At 49.1% G+C, this 17,791-nt stretch overlaps 1 protein-coding gene across 5 annotated transcripts in view; it reads left to right on the top strand.

Moving 5' to 3' along the window:
* MEAK7 (MTOR associated protein, eak-7 homolog) overlaps positions 1–17,791 on the top strand; it is a 60,660-nt gene that overhangs the window by 30,098 nt on the left and 12,771 nt on the right. For 2 of the 5 annotated variants that reach the window (XM_025268476.3, XM_025268475.3), the window contains exon 1: positions 9,682–9,834. The exons of the other annotated variants lie outside the window; for them this stretch is intronic. The gene's annotated coding sequence lies outside the window, so the exon portion shown is untranslated. Of the gene's footprint in view, positions 1–9,681; positions 9,835–17,791 lie in introns of those variants that run through there. 5 annotated transcript variants of the gene reach the window in all.

Here is a 17,791-nt window from a genome sequence, read left to right as displayed (position 1 = left end):
GGTGGCTCAGACAGTAAAGAATCTGCCTGCAATGCAGGGGATCTGGGTTCAATCCCTGGGTCAGGAAGATTCCCTGGAAAAAGGAATGGATACCCATGTCAGTACTCTTGGGGCTTCCCTGGTGGCTCAGATGGCAAAAGAACCTACCTGCAATGCAGGAGACCCGGGTTTGATCCCTGGGTCAGAAAGATGCCCTGGAGAAGGGACTGGCTAACCACTCCAATATTTTTGCCTGGAGAAGTCCATGGACAGAGGAGCCTGGCAGGCTACAATCCATGGTGTTGCAAAGAGTTAGACACAACTGAGCGACTAACACTTTCATTTTTCAGTTTCATAATCTTTTATCATATTCTTTTTTAAAAAAGATATTTATTTATTTGGCTGAGCTGGGTCTCAGTCGTGTATGCGGGATCTTTGGTTGTGGCCTGGGACCCCTTAGTTACAGCATGTGGGATCTAGTTCCCTGACCAGGGATTGAACCCAGGTCCCCTGCATTGGGAGCATGGAGCCTTAGTCACTAGACCATCAGGGAAGTCCCCAGATTCTTTTTCATGATAGGTTATTACAAGATATTGAATATAGCTCCCTGTATTATATAGTAGATGTTTGATGTTTATCTGTTTTCTTTATAGTTGTATGTATCTGCTAATCCCATGTGCTCCCATTTCCCTGCTGGTAACTGTAAATTTGTTTTCTGTTTATGGTTTCTATTTATGAGTCTGTTTTTTAAATGTTTGTATTATTTTTTAGATTTTACATGTAAGTGATAGCATATAATATTGGTCTTTGACTTACTTCACTTAGTATGATCACCTCCAGGTCCATCTGTGTTGCTACAAATGGCATTATTTCATTCTTTTTTATGGCTGAGTAATATTCCATTGTATGTATGTACACATCTTTTTTTTGCATTCTTGTATTATTTCTTAAAATTTTATTTATTTTTTAATTGAAGGATAATTGCTTTACAGAATTTTGTTGTTTTCTGTCAAGCCTCAACATGAATCAGCCATAGGTGTACATACATCCCCTCCCTTTAAATCTCCCTCTCCATCCCACCAGTCTAGGTTGATACATTCATCTAGCATCATAATGATACTATACATTAGCCATTCATCTGTTGATGAACATTTGGGCTGCTTCCATGTCCTGGCCTCTTGTCAACCGTGCTTCAGTGAACACTGGGGTGCCAGGTATCTTTGTAAATTATGGTCTTCTCTGGATATATGCCCAGGAGTGGGACTGCTGGGTCATATGGTAACTCTATTTTCAGTTTTTAAAGGAACCTCTGAACTGGTTTCCATAGTGGCTGCACCGATTTACCTTCCCACCAACAGTGCAGGCGGGTTCTTTTTCTGCCACACCCTTTGCAACATTCATTGTAGACTTTTTGATGGTGGCCATTCTGACTTGGGCTGCCCTTGTGGCTCAGCTGGTAAAGAATCCCCCTGCAATGTGGGAGACCTGGGTTCGATCCCTGGGGTGGGAAGATCCCCTGGAAAAGAGAAAGGCTACCCACTCCAGTATTCTGGCCTGGAGAATTCCATGGACTGTATAGTCCATGGGGTCGCAAAGAGTTGGACATGACTGAGCGACTTTCCCTTTTGCTTTCAGTCTGACCGGTGTGAAGTGGTAGCTTGTATTGATGCGTTTCTCTAGTAATTAGCCATGTTGAGTATCAAGTGCCTTCTGTCTGTCTTTGGAGAAGTGTCTGTGTAGATCTTCTGCCCAGTTTTTGATTGGGTTTTTCTTTTTTTTTTTTTTTTAATTTTTATTTTGCATTGGATTATAGTTGATTAACAATGTTGTATTAGTTTCAAGTGTACAGCAAGGTGATTCAGCTTTATATATACATATACATGTATCGATTCTTTTTCAAATTCTGTTTTGTTTTTAATTGAGTTGTATGAACTGTATGTATATTTTGGAAATTAACACCTTGTCAGTGGCATCATTTGGAAATCTTTTCTCCCAGTCTGTAGGCTGTCTTTTCATTCTGTTTATGGTTTCCACTGCTGTGCAAAAGCTTATGCGTTTAATTAGGTCCCATTTGTTTATCTTTGCTTTTATTTTTTTGATTTAGGACTGAACTGAGAAAATATTGGTACGATTTATGTCAGAGAATGTTTTGCCTGTGCTCTCTTCTAGGAGAGAGCTCTTCTAGGAGTGTCAGGGTGTCATGTTTTATATTTCAGTCTTTAAGCCCTGTTGAACTTATTTTTGTGTACGGTGTGAAGGAGTATGCTAACTGTACTGATGTCCATGCATCTGTCTAGCTTTCCCAGCACTGCTTGCTGAAGACACTGTCTTTCCCACTGTAGATTCTTGCCTCTTTTGTCAAAGATGAATTGACCGTAGTGTGTAGGTGTGCTGTGTGGGCACTTCGTTGCAGCATGCGGGCTTTCTCTTGTTGTGGAGTGTGTGGGCTCTGTAATTGCGGTGTGTGGGTTTAGTTGCTCTGCAGCAGGTGGGATCTTATTCCCCTGACCAGGGATTGAACCTGTGCTCCCCGCTTTGCACGGTGGATGCCCTGGGCCAGCAGGGCAGTGCTGGTACCGTGCTGTTTTGATTCTAGCTTTGTAGAGTTGTCTGCAGTCCAGGAGGGTTATACCTCCTGCTGGGTTCTTTCTCCTCAGGATTGCTTTGGCATTTCTGGTTCTTTTGTGGTTCCGTGTCAATTTTAAGATTATTCTAATTCTGTGAAAAAATGTCATGGGTACTTTGACGGAGATTAAATTATTAATATTTAAATTAATAATATTAATTATTATTAAATCTGTAGACTACTTTGGGTAGTATGCCATCTTAACAATATTAATTCTTTCAGTCCAAGAACATGGCATATCTTTCCATTTCTTTGAATCATCTTCAACTTCCTTTATCAATGCTTTACACTTCTCAGCATATAGGTCTCTCAACTCACTGGTTAGATTTTTTCCTAGGTATTTATTTTTTGGTGTAATTTTAAACAGGATTGGTAAACCCCGTTTTTCCTTTTATTTATTGATTTTTGGCTGTGCTGGTGCTGGGTCTGTGTTGCTGTGTGGGCTTTACGCTAGTTGCCCTGTGAGCGGGGGCTCCTCTCTAGTTGCGGTGGGTAGGCTTCTCATTGCGGTGGCTTCTCTTGCTGCGGAGCACGGGCTCTAGGGCACGTGGGCTTCAGTAGTGGCAGCCCGTGGGCTCGGTAGTCGCAGCTCCTGGGCTCTAGAGCACAGGGTCAGTAGTTGTGACACAGGGGCTTAGCTGCTCTGCAGCATGTGGGATCTTCCCAGACCAAAGATTGAACCCCTGTCTCCTGCATTGGCAGGCAGAGTCTTTACCATTGAGCCACCAGTTTTTAAAAGGAAATGTAACAAACCCAGGTTTTAAAGGAAATGTAACAAAAATGCACAATTTGGGGACTTCCCTGGTGGTCCTGTAGTTAAGACTCTGTACTCCCAATAGAGGGGGCAGAAGTTTAATCCTTGGTTGTTGAACTAAGATCCCACATGCTGCATATTATGGCCAAAAAATAAAAAGTACAATTTGAAACTTATATAAATATCAATTTAAAAATACATAGATTAAAAAATATAAATATTAAAACATGACAGTAACTGCAGTCTGGCCACCATCTGCTATTATATAGCCAGTGAGCTAAGAATGATTTTCTTACTTTAAACAGTTGGACACAAAATCAGAAGAAGAATATTTTCTGATGTGTGAAAATTATGTGAAATTCACATTTCAGTGTCCTTAAAAAAGTCAGAGAGGAACACAGCTACGTCCAACTGTTTTTCTATTGCCTGTGGCTATTTTGGTGTCAACAGCAGCTTTGAGTAGCTGTGACAGAGATGGTATGGCTTGCAAAATCAACAATATTTACTATCTGGCCCTTTATAGAAAAAGTCTGCCAACCTCTGGTTTAGTGCATAGCCGTATAAAAGGCTTTTTCAGGGAAGCAAATGATATCATTTGATGATGCTTAGAATTGCTGGTGCTTGGTGATGAAAATCAGACTGAATTTTAGTTGGTTTTACTGTTGTGATCTTTACAACTGGGGTGCCCCCAATGCCCCCCACCCCCAATGCCTGCCCCTGGGACCACCGTGGCCCCCTGCACTCAGTGGGCTACAGGAAATTGCCTTTTGGCCTAGAATGCAGCCACCCTGGATATTCCTGAAACTACAGTCATGAGTTTTGTGCTCATAAGTTCAGCAGATCTAATCCTCCCACTCCACTGGCTGCAGGTGGCAGAAACCTGAGTGAGCAGAGATGGAGCGCTGGGGTTACTGCCTCTTGTCCCCATCTTCAGGAGGCTGGGGGCTGCTGGGCTTCAGGACACTTTGCTCTTATGGGACAGCCTCCATGCTCAGACTCATCTCTCCATGAGGGACCAGGCATCGCTGGCTGGCAGCACCCCAGGCAGCCCCCAGACAGCAGGCAGGAAGGAGCTCTGGCCAGGAAGCATCTGATGGGTAGGAAGATGGGGATGAGGATGGACAGAAAGAGCTTGGAAGACAGTAGACCCTTGATGCAGAAGAGGAAAATGTCCAGATGGCCTTGAGTTTTTTTTTTTAATTGAAGTACAGTTGATTTATATGCAATGTGTTAGTTTCAGGCATAGAGCAAAGTGATTCATATTATATATATATATATTATATATATGTGTGCGTGTGTATATATATATATATATTGTTTTTCAGATTCTTTTCCCTTATAGGTTATTACAACATATTGAGTATAGTTCTGTGTGATATACAGGAGGTTCTTGTTGGCTATCTATTTTATATATAGTAGTATGTATCTGTTCATCCCAAACTCCTAATTTATCCCTTCCCCCTTTCCCCTTTAATAACTGTTCATTTATTTTCTATGTCTGTGGGTCTATTTATGTTTTATAAATAAGTTCATTTGTATCAGTTTTTTTTAGATTCCACATATAAGTATTATCATATTTGTCTTTGACTGACTTAGTCTGATGATCTCTAGGTCTGTTCTTGTGCTACAGATGGCATTGTTTCATTCTTTTTTATGGCTGAGTAATATCCCATTTGTGTACACGTGCTGCGTTTTCTTTATCCCTCCTGTCGATGGACACTTAGGTTGTGTTTCTATGTCTTAGTGGTAGTGTTAGTTGCTCAGTCGTGTCTGACTCTTTGCGACCCCATGGACTGTAGCCCGCCAGTCTCCTCTGTCCATGGGATTTTCCAGGCAAGAATACTGGAGTGGGTTGCCATTCCCTTCTCCAGAGGATCTTCCCAACCCAGGGATTGAACCCTGGTCTCCTGCATTGCAGGATAACTCTTTACCATTTGAGCTACAGGGAAGACCTTTTGAGCTACAGGGAAGACCTGTCTTCTGTCTTGGCTATTGTAAACAATGCTGCTGTGAACATAGTGATGCATGTGTCTTTTCAAATGATATTTTTCTCCAGATATATACCCAGGAGTGGCATTGCTGGATTGTATGGCAACTCTGTAGTTTTTTAAGGAGCCTCCATACTGTTCTCTAGCTCTGCGCCCTTTGTAAGCCTGAAAGTCTCTGTGTATCTTTTAATAGCCCATCTGTTTTCCCACCATAGCCTCTCATTGTCCCGGTCTTTCTCCCCCTTATCTTCCCAAGCTTCTCCTCCACAACCACACTCCCGCCTCACGACTGTCCCCTCCCCTCAATTTAATCCTCCTCCTCCCCACTCATTCAGCCAGTGGAACTGAGTGATAACGGGCCAGCGGCTGAGGGCGTGGACTGTGGTGCTCACTGTCGTGTCACCACGCCTGGCCTGCAGTAGGTGGTCAGTACTATCTGGGCACTTTTGACCAGCAGGGCTCAGCCCCACAGCTCCTTGAGCACCAAGGTCAGCCCTGCAGTCTGACAGGTCAGGCCTGTTCACAGTGCATTGGGAATCCTGGACAGCTGAAACTGACAAAGGCAAAGAGAGTTTTCATACAATATTGTAGAATGGTGGAATTTGGATGAAACTTTAAAAAAGCAGTGTTTCAACAGGCTTAGGGCCAAACAGGGTCAGGTGGGAAGGGGCCAGCATCCGGTCTGGGCTGCAGTGTGGACCCGGCTCCTGTTCCCATGGGAACCACGGAGTTAGGAGGGCTATGGACCATCATGGTCAGAAACCGCTTATCTGGATCTGCACTTCGGTTGGAAATCCAGGCTGCTCCTGTGTCAAAGTTAAAATTCTCTCGTGGCAGAAAGTTTCATTCTGAATGGTTTTATTCTGAATGGTAGAATTGCAAACAGCAAAGTTTCTGCTCATCTATAATTTTAGAGTTCAAAGTTTCTTTTTGAGTAAAACAGTCACAACACAAGAAAGGGGGTTGTTATGACGCTTTACACCGGCAGCTGCGTTTCCTTGAGAAGTGCGGTTCCTTGTGAACTTGAGGACAGCGAAACCTAGCAGCTGGTTTTATCTGTGTCTGTTACCCTGCCTGATCCTGTGATGCCATCTCTGTCTTGGGGGCAGGATAAGGACTTCTGTGCTGATTGTTCTATGGGCTCTTGCTGGAGGAGGGAAGGATCCTCTTATTGGGGTCTGGCCCAGATCAGGGGGCTCTGGGGACGCAGAGGGAAGTGGGTGGATGCAGGCCAAATCTTGGAGGTAAAACAGATCAGGAAGTAATGGAACATGGGGAGAGAAGCAGCAGGAGGGGCCTGGGGTGGTTTCAGATCTCTGACTCAGGCCTGGAAGGTGGTGGCCAGCCCTTAGGAGGGAGGAGTTTGGGTTTGGCTGGGCTGAGTTTGAGGTGCAGCCTTGTGGATGTATGGGGCCAGGGTGCAGGCTAGACTATCAGTTGGACGTGAAGGCTGGGGGGTCTGCAGCACAGACAGGTGGGAAGTGAAGTCACCAGGAAGGCAGTCAGTGGAAGGAAGTGACCTCACAGAGGATGTGTGGAGTATAAATTATCGGGTGGGGGTGAGGGAGGAGAAAAGCCAGGGCTGATGACCTAGATCCCCAGGAAGGAGAGTTTTTATAAGGCAGGAATGCTGACTGTAAACTGCATGTAAGGACTGGAAGTGCCCTGTTCAGTTCAGTTGCTCAGTCATGTCTGACTCTTTGCAACCCCATGAACCGCAGCACGCCAGGCCTCCCTGTCCATCACCAACTCCCGGAGTTCACCCAAACTCATGTCCATTGAGTTGGTGATGCCATCCAACCATCTCATCCTCTGTTGTCCCCTTCTCCTCTTGCCTTCAATCTTTCCCAACATCATAGTCTTTTCCAGTGAGTCAGCTCTTCGCATCAGGTGGCCAAAATATTGGAGCTTCAGCTTCAACATCAGTCCTTCCAATGAACACCCAGGACTGAACTCCTTTAGGATGGACTGGTTGGATCTCCTTGCAGTCCACAGGACTCTCAAGAGTCTTCTCCAACACCAAACTTCAAAAGCATCAATTCTTCTGTGCTCAGCTTTCTTTATAGTCCAACTCTCACATCCATACATGACTACTGGAAAAACCATAGCCTTGACTAGACAGACCTTTGTTGACAAAGTAATGTCTCTGCTTTTTAATTTGCTGTCTAGGTTGGTCATAACTTTCCTTCCAAGGAGAAAAAGTGAAAGTGAAGTCGCTCAGTCGTGTCTGACTCTTTGTGACCCCATGGACTGTAGTCTATCAGGCTCCTCTGTCCATGGGATTTTCCAGGCAAGAGTGCTGGAGTGGATTGCCATTTCCTTCTCCAGGGGATCTTTCCGACCCAGGAATCGAACCTGGGTCTCTCACATTGCAGGCAGATGCTTTACCATCAGGTAAGCATCTTTTCATTTCATCGCTGCAATTACTATTTGCAGTGCCCTGTAGATTTAGTGAAAGGGCCCCTGTGGCCGGGTTTCAGTGGTTTGGGGAATGAATGGAAGGTTAATAAATCTGGACAGCAGTCCTTAGACATTATGGAGTGAAGCTGGGGTGGAGGGCATGGGGGTGGGCTACGGTGGGAGAAGCTAGACAAGGCCTGAGGGTCAAGGAGAGTTAATTTATCAGGACTGGACAGACTTAAGCACAGAGGAACCAGAGATCAAATTGCCAACATCCTCTGGATCATTGAAAAAGCAAGAGAGTTCCAGAAAAACATCTATTTCTGCTTTATTGACTATGCCAAAGCCTTTGACTATGTGGATCACAATAAACTGTGGAAAATTCTTCAAGAGATGGGAATACCAGACCACCTGGCCTGCCTCTTAAGAAACCTAGATGCAGGTCAGGAAGTAACAATTAGAACTGGACATGGAACAACAGACTGGTTCCAAATAGGAAAAGGAGTACATCAAGGCTGTATATTGTCACCCTGCTTATTTAACTTCTGTGCAGAGTACATCATGAGGAACGCTGGGCTGGAAGAAGCACAAGCTGGAATCAAGATTGTTGGGAGAAATATGAATAACCTCAGATATGCAGATGACGCCACTCTTACGGCAGAAAGTGAAGAGGAACTAAAAAGCCTCTTGAAGAAAGTGAAAGAGGAGAGTGAAAAAGTTGGCCTAAAGCTCAACATTCAGAAAACAAAGATCATGGCATCTGGTCCCATCACTTCATGGGAAATAGATGGGGAAACAGTGGAAACAGTGTCAGACTTTATTTTTTTGGGCTCCAAAATCACTGCAGATGGTGATTGCAGCCATGAAATTAAGAGACGCTTACTCCTTGGAAGGAAAGTTATGACCAACCTAGATAGTACATTGAAAAGCAGAGACATTACTTTGCCAACAAGGTCCGTCTAGTCAAGGCTATGGTTTTTCCAGTAGTCAGGTATGGATGTGAGAGTTGGACTGTGAAGAAAGCTGAGCACCGAAGAATTGATGCTTTTGAACTGTGGTGTTGGAGAAGACTCTTGAGAGTCCCTTGGACTGCAAGGAGATCCAACCAGTCCATTCTGAAGGAGATCAGCCCTGGGATTTCTTTGGAAGGAATGATGCTAAAGCTGAAACTCCAGTACTTTGGCCACCTCATGCAAAGAGTTGACTCATTGGAAAAGACTCTGATGCTGGGAGGGATTGGGGGCAGGAGGAGAAGGGGACGACAGAGGATGAGATGGCTGGATGGCATCACCGACTCGCTGGACATGAGTTTGAGTGAACTCCAGGAGTTGGTGATGGACAGGGAGGCCTGGTGTGCTGCGATTCATGGGGTCGCAAAGAGTTGGACACGACTGAGCGACTGAACTGAACTGAAGCACATGAAAATGCTCCTGGAAAGGACTGGTAGAGAACGCAGGCCGAAGTGAGGGTTCCCAGGAAGGGGTAGGATCCGGGCTGTGGGGGAGCAGAAGTGGAGGGGACGGGGAAGCGGGAGCCCAGGCTCGGGGATGCGAGGCTGTGCCCAGGTTAGTTGAGGGGAGCGGAGGGGTGCCAGAGTGGGTGGAGGGTCCCATTGCTGGGTGACCTGCCTCTCATCGGGTCTCCCTGGGACCCGCTCTAGTCTCTCCCAGCTCCGCCCTCATCCCAGCCACACCCCCGCTGCTCCCACAGCCGCGGGTTTCTTCGCTTCAACCCAGAAAACCCCGCCCTCCCCATGGCTCCTCCCTGGCTCCTCCCCTCAGCCCTCAGCCACTCTCTTCCCGAGTCCGCTTCCAGCTCGCTTCCCAGCTCCTCCCCCGGGGCGGCACCTCGGGAGTCCCACCTCCTTTCTTCCTGCATCTGGCCCCGCCCTCACCACTCCTGTGCATATCCATTGGCTGGATTTTTATTACGCTCCGCCCCCTAGACTTTCACTCCTGCGACTGGGACAGAGAGCTGTCTGTCAGCGCCGTCGCCTGGCAACGGGGTTGGGCCGCTCCAGAGGAAAATCTGGACTGCAACCGGAAAGGCAGATCCGGTGGACTCTGAGGAGGAGGGCCAGGACCTCGGTGAGCGGAGCGGTGGACTTGAGGCTGGGGATAGGGGAAGGTCACCGGCTTGGGGGCCCAGAGGGAGCAGCCTGACCAGCGAAGTGATGGGGATGATGACCTTCGTCCTGGGAGCAGTTAGTGCCGGGGTGGACCTGGGCCCTGACCCTTCCTGGCAGCCGGTGCTTCTGACTTGGGGTGGAGTGGGGAGTGATAGGGGGACAGCTGCGAGGGAGGATCTCCCCGCTAGGTCAGTTGGAGCACAGAATTACTCCTCTCCTGCTTTTCACGTCGTTGAGGTCAGAGGGTTCCAGGCCGATGCTTGCCGGAAGGTCCCCAGGATGGAGGCCAGCTGTCAGGAGGGAGAGCGAGAAAGCTGTGTAGACTCGGGAAGAACTGCGGAGCATCTTCGGGAAGAGGCGAGGCAGGGGGGTTGTGTGCTGGAGTGTGTGCTGGGTTGGACACAACCTACTTGCTTTGTCCCAGGAGAGTGGAGCTGATGGCTAAATTCAGGGCAGAGGAGAGAGGAGGAGAAAGTGCCCCCCTGCAGATCAGTCATCGGGGCTCCCTGGAGGGAGGGAGGCTAGCATGGCTCAGGAGCGGGACAGGTCACCTTCTAGCCAGCAGGGACTCTGCACAGCTGGCGGCTGGCCCAGGCTCAAGCTGACCCCTCCCAGAAGGGCTGCTGGTTCTGGGATGTAAACAAAGCTTGATGCAGATGAGGTGGTTGGAGCCTTCCCAGAAAGGGCATACTGAGGGCCAGGTGACTGCTCCCAGGACCATGCTCCCTTGGAGGAGGTGGGGAGTCCAGGGTGTCTCCTGAGGACGGGAACCTTCGGAAAGGCCCTGAAAAGAATCTGAGCCATCCTTGGATGCCAGCCAGTTTACTATGGTCCATTCTGCAGGAAAAACAGCTCCTGGCTCCCTCCCCAGCACTGAGGGGTTTGTTTCTTCCAAACTGGGCTGTTCCTCTTGTTGCAAGGCAGATGCAAAGATCTGAGTTCAAGGTCTCAGATCTTGTTGCCTTGAGCTCATGTGTCTCCTCTGGCCTCCAGAACGCTGAGTTAAATGCCCTATGTTACCTCATTTAATCCTCCCCACCTCCCCTCGTTTCAGGACTGGAGGCACTTTCCCTGTTTTATGAGGGCTGGAAATGGATTAGTAACTTGCCCACAGTCACACCAACCAATGTCAGAACTTGAACTCAGATCTATAAATCTTTGCATCCCCTGTCCAGAGAGGCAAGCGCTGTGGAGGTCAGCGCAGTCCAGTGCCGACCATCCTGCTCTGCCCCTCAGCTCCACCGGTTTCTCATCCCCAGCCCTCCTGACATTGGGGGCGGGGTACTCTTTGTTGTGGGGACTGTCCTGTGCATTGTAGGGTATTTAGTAGGACCGCTGGTTTCTAACCACTAGGTGGCAGCAGTGGCTAGAACCACAACCTCCCTGGCCTTGACAAGCAGACATCATTTCCAGCTGTCCCCTGGCAAACCACCCCGTTGAGAACCACTGGGGTTAGCAACCTTAAAGGAACATCTGGGTGTGTCCCCTTGACAGAGAACATGATATATGTAAACCTGCAGGAGACTCAGGCCAGCGCTGGGTGGTTTTATGGACAGCTAGCGATCAAATTGTCAATATCCTCTGGATCATGGAAAAAGCAAGAGAGTTCCAGAAAAACATCTATTTCTGCTTTATTGACTATGCCAAAGCCTTTGACTGTGTGGATCATAATACACTGTGGAAAATTCTTCAAGAGATGGGAATACCAGACCACCTGACCTGCCTCTTGAGAAATCTGTATGCAGGTCAAGAAGCAACAGTTAGAACTGGACATGGAACAACAGACTGGTTCCAAATAGGAAAAGGAGTACGTCAAGGCTCTATATTATCACCCTGCTTATTTAACTTATATGCAGAGTACATCATGAGAAATGCTGGGCTGGAAGAAGCACAAGCTGGAATCAAGATTGCCGGGAGAAATATGAATAACCTCAGATATGCAGATGACACCACCCTTATGGCAGAAAGTGAAGAGGAACTGAAAAGCCTCTTGAGGAAAGTGAAAGAGGAGAGTGAAAAAGTTGGCTTAAAGCTCAACATTCAGAAAACAAAGATCATGGCATCCGGTCCCATCACTTCATGGGAAATAGATGGGGAAACAGTGGAAACAGTGTCAGACTTTATTTTTCTGGGCTCCAAAATCACTGCAGATGGTGACTGCAGCCATGAAATTAAAAGACGCCTACTCCTTAGAAGGAAAGTTATGACCAACCTAGATAGCATATTCAAAAGCAGAGGCATTACCTTGCCAACAAAGATCTGTCTAGTCATGGCTATGGTTTTTCCTGTGGTCATGTATGGATGTGAGAGTTGGACTGTGAAGAAGGCTGAGCACCGAAGAATTGATGCTTTTGAACTGTGGTGTTGGAGAAGACTCTTGAGAGTCCCTTGGACTGCAAGGAGATCCAACCAGTCCATTCTGAAGGAGATCAGCCCTGGGATTTCTTTGGAAGGAATGATGCTGAAGCTGAAACTCCAGTACTTTGGCCACCTCATGCAAAGAGTTGACTCATTGGAAAAGACTCTGATGCTGGGAGGGATTGGGGGCAGGAGGAGAAGGGGACGACAGAGGATGAGATGGCTGGATGGGATCGCTGACTTGATGGACGTGAGTCTGAGTGAACTCCAGGAGTTGGTGATGGACAGGGAGGCCTGGTGTGCTGCGATTCATGGGGTCGCAAAGAGTCGGACGCGACTGAGCGACTGAACTGACTGACTGACTGCCAGGAAAAAAAAGTCTGTTGCACGGATCAAGGTGCACCCAGGACCGTCCTGTGAGAAAACGATTTCAGGGACTGAAGGTTCAGAAATGTGCATTTGGGGAGAAGTAAGGACGCATCGAAGGCCTTCAGTTCCTCCCCAAAGTTAATTGAAGAGGTTTCAGGCCTGATTCAGGTGATGGCGTCCAGGCAGGATGAACTTGGGAACACTGTACCACTGCCATTACTTCATCCTGCCTTTCGGGGGCCTTTTTAGCAGGAGGCAGGGCGTCCTTAGAGCTGTCTTTTCTTTTTAAATTGCATTCACTTATTCAACCATTCAGCCAGTTTTTATTATTATTATTACTTTTATTTATTTATTTTTGGCTGTGCTGGGTCTTTGTTGCTGGGTGGGTTTTTCTCTAGTTGCAGCGAGTGGGGGCTGTTCTCTAGTTCTGGTGCTCGGGTTTCTCCTATCAGTGGCTTCTCTCGTGGAGCATGGGCTCTAGAGCACGCCGGCTTCGGTAGTTGCGGCTCCCTGGCTCTAGAGCCTGGGCTCAGTAGTTGAGGTGCACAGGCTTAGTTGCTCCGCGGCACGTGGGGTCTTCCCAGATCAGGATCAAACTCGTGTCTCCTGCGTTGGCAGGCAGATTCCTCACCACCGAGCCACCAGGGAAGCCTCCTAGAGCTGTCTTGAGATGCGTCCTCTCACCGGTGCCCTGTGGACACCCAGACTGGTGGGCTGAGGGAGTGTGGCCCGAGAGGCTGCCCTTCTCCCAGCTCTTCTTGACTCCAGGCCTGTGGCTCCAGCCAGGCCTGTGGCTCCGGCTGCAGGCTGCCACACCCCGTTCTCCCTCCTCCTGGAAGGAAATCCAGTGTTGCCAGCTGCCCCACTTCTGGGCCTTTCCTGGCATGTCCTCCAGGTGCGGCCCTGAGCTCCCATGCCATGGGCTGCACGTCTCCTTGAGTTTCTCTCCCCCCGCCCTGGTCCTCCCTGCAGGTGCCTCGCCCAGCCTCTGTCCTTTCCCGCGGGTGTTCAGACCCCCTGGAGGCCAGGCTGCTGTCCCCGGACAGCAGTGGAGGAGCCTGTTTCTGGTGGGTCAGAGGAGGGGGCTGGGTAGAGACAGAGGAGCGCCTATCTTGCTCTGCAGCCGCCTCAGGTGCCCTCCCCACACCAGACCTCGCCTGGACGACCCTGGATTTGCCGTGCGCCTTTGTGCACTGTGTCTGCTTCCTGGGTGAGCCCCCCTGGGTGCTGGAAACCCAGCCGGAATGTGTCCTTCGGGACACGTCCTCGCTGCCCCGCTGTGTTCTGCTCACCCCCTCCCCACTGATCTCTACAGCGTTTGCTCCACGGGACACTCCTGCAGGCCCTCTCTGAGGCTTCTGTCTGCTTGCCCTCTGATGGGGCCTAGCCCAGGCGACGCCGTCATCTGTGGAAGGACTTAGGTGCCCGTGCCGGTGTCAGGAAAGCCGTGTCCTGGAGGCGGCAGGCCCCGTGACCTGGGGGGACAGCCCCCGGCTGCACTGGGTCCTCAGCTGTGGAACACCTGGGGACGTCCGAGGAGAGGCGTTTACGGGGCGGTGGGCTTTCAGCCCCAGCCGTCCCCCTTAAAGAGGCTGGTAGCCCCCGAGAGAGCGATTCCTTGGTCCAGAGACAGGAGGCCGCTCTCCCAGGATGTGGGGAATCTGAGGTGCACCATTTAGAGGCATCAGTGTTGAAGGGGCTGGAGGTGGTGTCGGCTGGATTCCCCGTCCCGTCAGCTCTCCCTGGAGACCCAGGCGCCATGGGCCGTGGGGTGCAGATGTGGGGAGGGGCCGGTCACCTGTGGTGAACTGAGGGCACTGATCCAAGGGGCCCCTAAGTGCCTGGGGCCTCAGGGTGTGTCCCGTGGAGGCTGAATGTGGGGGACCCGGGCCAGGCCGGCCTCCTGGAGTTTGCACCCAGGATCTCATGAGGTGGTGGGGAACGGGCTGTCCACCTGAGGGGCGGGCGAGGAACGACAGGCCTTGGACCAGTGTGTCTGCGTGTCCACATGCGCCAGGCTGGCTCGTGTGCCAGCCGCCAGGTGGCCTTGGGGCAGAGTCTCCTTTATGATTTTCAGATTCTATGGGTGGATGAGTCAGGCATGACCCTGGGGGTGGGTGGGAGGTGGAGGTGGGGTCCAAACAGAGTGAGCAAGGAGGGGTCTGTGTCCCTCAGGGCAGCGGTCAGTTCTCTGAAAGTCAGGAACGCTGGGTAGTCTTGGAACCCGAGGCTGAGTAGATGGTGAGGTGTGCAGAGGTGGACAGGAGGGCCCTCCGAGCCAGACGGGGGACCCAAGGGAACTGCTCACGGGGACTGGCATCTGATGTTCCTAGTGGACCACACGCATCTGACAGGTTGGCCTTGGAGCCCACCGGGGTGGGCACAGCTGTCAGCTAGCCTGGAGGGTCCAGCTCTGAGGTGGAGCTGTGCTCACATCTTAAAAACACCTGTTCAGAAGGCAGTCATCTGTCCTAACATGTGAGTCATGGGCCTTCTCTTGTCACAAACCTTCAGGTTTTCTAGAGGAAGTAAAAAGGTGTGATGACCTTTGGTATGAAGACCCTGAGAACAAACTGGAATTCTTAGAGTGCATTTTTATACACTTGCATTTTCAGGATTTCAGCAGGATAACAAGATAGGGATGCAGGGAAGGTTGAGGGATAAGTTTTCAGTGATTTGATAAATTAACAGAGATCTTGAGAGAAATCTTGAATTTCCCTGCTTGGGGAGGATATGAATCTGAAAATATTTTTGACTAAAGCTGTTGTGGATTTACCAGTAATGTAAGCAAAGCGGGGGTGGCAACAAGCAGAAGCAAAACCACAGGCAGATCAGGTCACCGTGCTGGGTCCCAAAATAACCCACAGCCCCCTTCCCGGTCAGAACAGTGCAGATGGCTCGTCTCCTCAGCACGTCCTACGCGATCAGGTGGTTTCTTGGGCTCTTAGAAGAGTTGACAAAGAGGACGGGTCTGCCTTGGCAAGGCCGCTTGGGCTGTGCCCCCCGAGGGAGACCAGGCACCAGCTGGTGCCGCCCCCTGTATCTCAGAGATAAGGAAGCCTCTTGCAGACTGGAACCCGAGCCGGGGGCCGGAGGCTTTCCTTTTCAGCTCTTAAGCTGCTGAGAAAGCTGGGAAGTGGAAGCATGTAGATCAAATGGCCTGTGAGTGACAGCCCCAAACTGCATTGTGTAAGCCCCTGTTTCCAGCAGCCAAGAGTGTTGGAGCCCCTCCTAGGAGCCCTGTGCTGGAAACTTCCTCTGAAGGGCAGATACCCTCCCCTGCCCCACAATGGTGGGATTTAAAATATGGAAGAATGTTGGAGAGCATGTGGAGAAATGGGAACCCTCACGCTTTGCTGCTGGAAATATAAAACGGAAAACAGTTTGGTAGTTCTCCAAAAAATAAACATTAGGTTATACGACCCCACAATTCCATTCCTAGGTATATCCATCCCCCTCCCAGTTTGAAAATAGGGACTCGAACAAGTGCATGCACACATATGTTCACAGCATCCTCAAGATAGAAAATGGCTCAAATGTCCATCAACAGCTGGATGGATAAGCCAAACACAGTATCTTCATAACTGGAATATTACTCACCCGTCAGAAGGAATGAGTCCTATTCATGCTACAATATGGATGAACCCTTAAAATGTTATACTGAGTGAAGAAAGCCAAACCCCAAAGACCACGTGTTGGATGATTTCATGCACACGAGGTGTCCAGAACAGGCAGCTCCACAGGGACGGTGTGTTAGTGGTTGCCAGGGCCTGGAGAGCCCGGAGTGGGGTGTGGCCCCAATGGGTGTGGAGTTTCTTTTCGGGTCATGGAAATGTTCTGGGTCTAGAGGGAGGTGGTGGTCTCACCACACTGTGCATGTACCAAATGCCACTGAGTCGCTCACTTTGAAATGGGTTGTTATGTGTTATGTGAATCTCACTTCAGTAAGAAGAAAGGCCCCACGTGCACCCCACTTCCTCTTGAGGTCTGTGATCCACGCTCCACCTGGATTGTGGACAGCCTGCCCCCTCCACGTGACCTGGGGGGAACCTATGGGCTGTTGCTTTGTGGGGGTGCCCCTCTCCCCAGCAGTTTGACCATGGTGGGTCCCAGATGAAGTCTAAAGACAGGAGTTAGGAGGTTGTGGCATTCTGCCTCCTACGTGGTTGTTTCATCTCGGATGTGCTTTTCTGTCTGAATCGTGCATCGGATTGCGCTGGACCCCTTTCTCTGATGAGGTCTGGGACCCGAATGCAGCCCCTGGGCCACCTGCCTTTGGGTGCCAGCCTCTCTTAGTATCCCTCCCAGAGATGAGGCCTGGGCTGGGTTCTCACAGCTTTGGCCAGCATGCGCCATGATCCCATCCATATGAGGTTGGGCTGTGACTATTCCCACTTTACGAACGAGGAACCTGGGGCGCAGAGAGTTTCATTCACTTGCCTGAGGCTGCCCAGCCACCAGGAGAAGCCAGGATCGCAAAGAAAGAACGTGTCCCACGGCACTTCTGCTTTGTAGGTGATATTTGCAAGGTGTTGATTTTATTTAAATACGTGTAATCATCCATCCTTATGGATTATTTTTTTCAACTCAGGTTTTTAAAAAAATGAATATTTAGATTAAAATCCTGATTTTTCTACCTTTTAGTTACATTAGCTTAGAAACTATTTTGGAACAAAGAAATCCAGAAAGTTGGCAGTTATGAGCAGGCTTTGAGAAGTCAGAGGAATCTGATTGAGTTTCCGCATTTTATTTGTGTCAACTAATTTGTCCCCTAGAGAAGGAAGTGGCATCCCACTCCAGTATTCTTACCTGAAGAATCCCCATGGACAGAGGAGCCTGGTGAGCTACAGTCCATGGGGTCACAAAGAGTCGGACATGACTGAGCAACTAAAAAAATAATAATAATTTCTACCACATTGAAACACTACATAGGTCTGCATTTTTGCTGCATTTTGCAAGTAAATCAATGTTGCTAACCTTCACCATATAATTATTGACATTTGTTTTCTATGACTGACATATTTTGGGGCTTCCCTGGTGGTCCATTGGTTAAGATGCCACACTTTCAATGCAGGGGGCATGGGTTCAATCCCTGGTGAGGGAACTAAGATCCCACATGGCATGCAGCAATAAAATAAGATAAAACAGCAGAATAGTTAAAATATATAGGTGGTTTAGTCACTAAGTCA

This window comes from Bubalus bubalis, chromosome 18 (assembly GCF_019923935.1).
Source record: "Bubalus bubalis isolate 160015118507 breed Murrah chromosome 18, NDDB_SH_1, whole genome shotgun sequence".
Lineage (NCBI taxonomy): Eukaryota > Metazoa > Chordata > Mammalia > Artiodactyla > Bovidae > Bubalus > Bubalus bubalis.
Note: the sequence above shows the minus strand (reverse complement) of the source record. Positions and strands in the feature narration are given on the sequence as shown.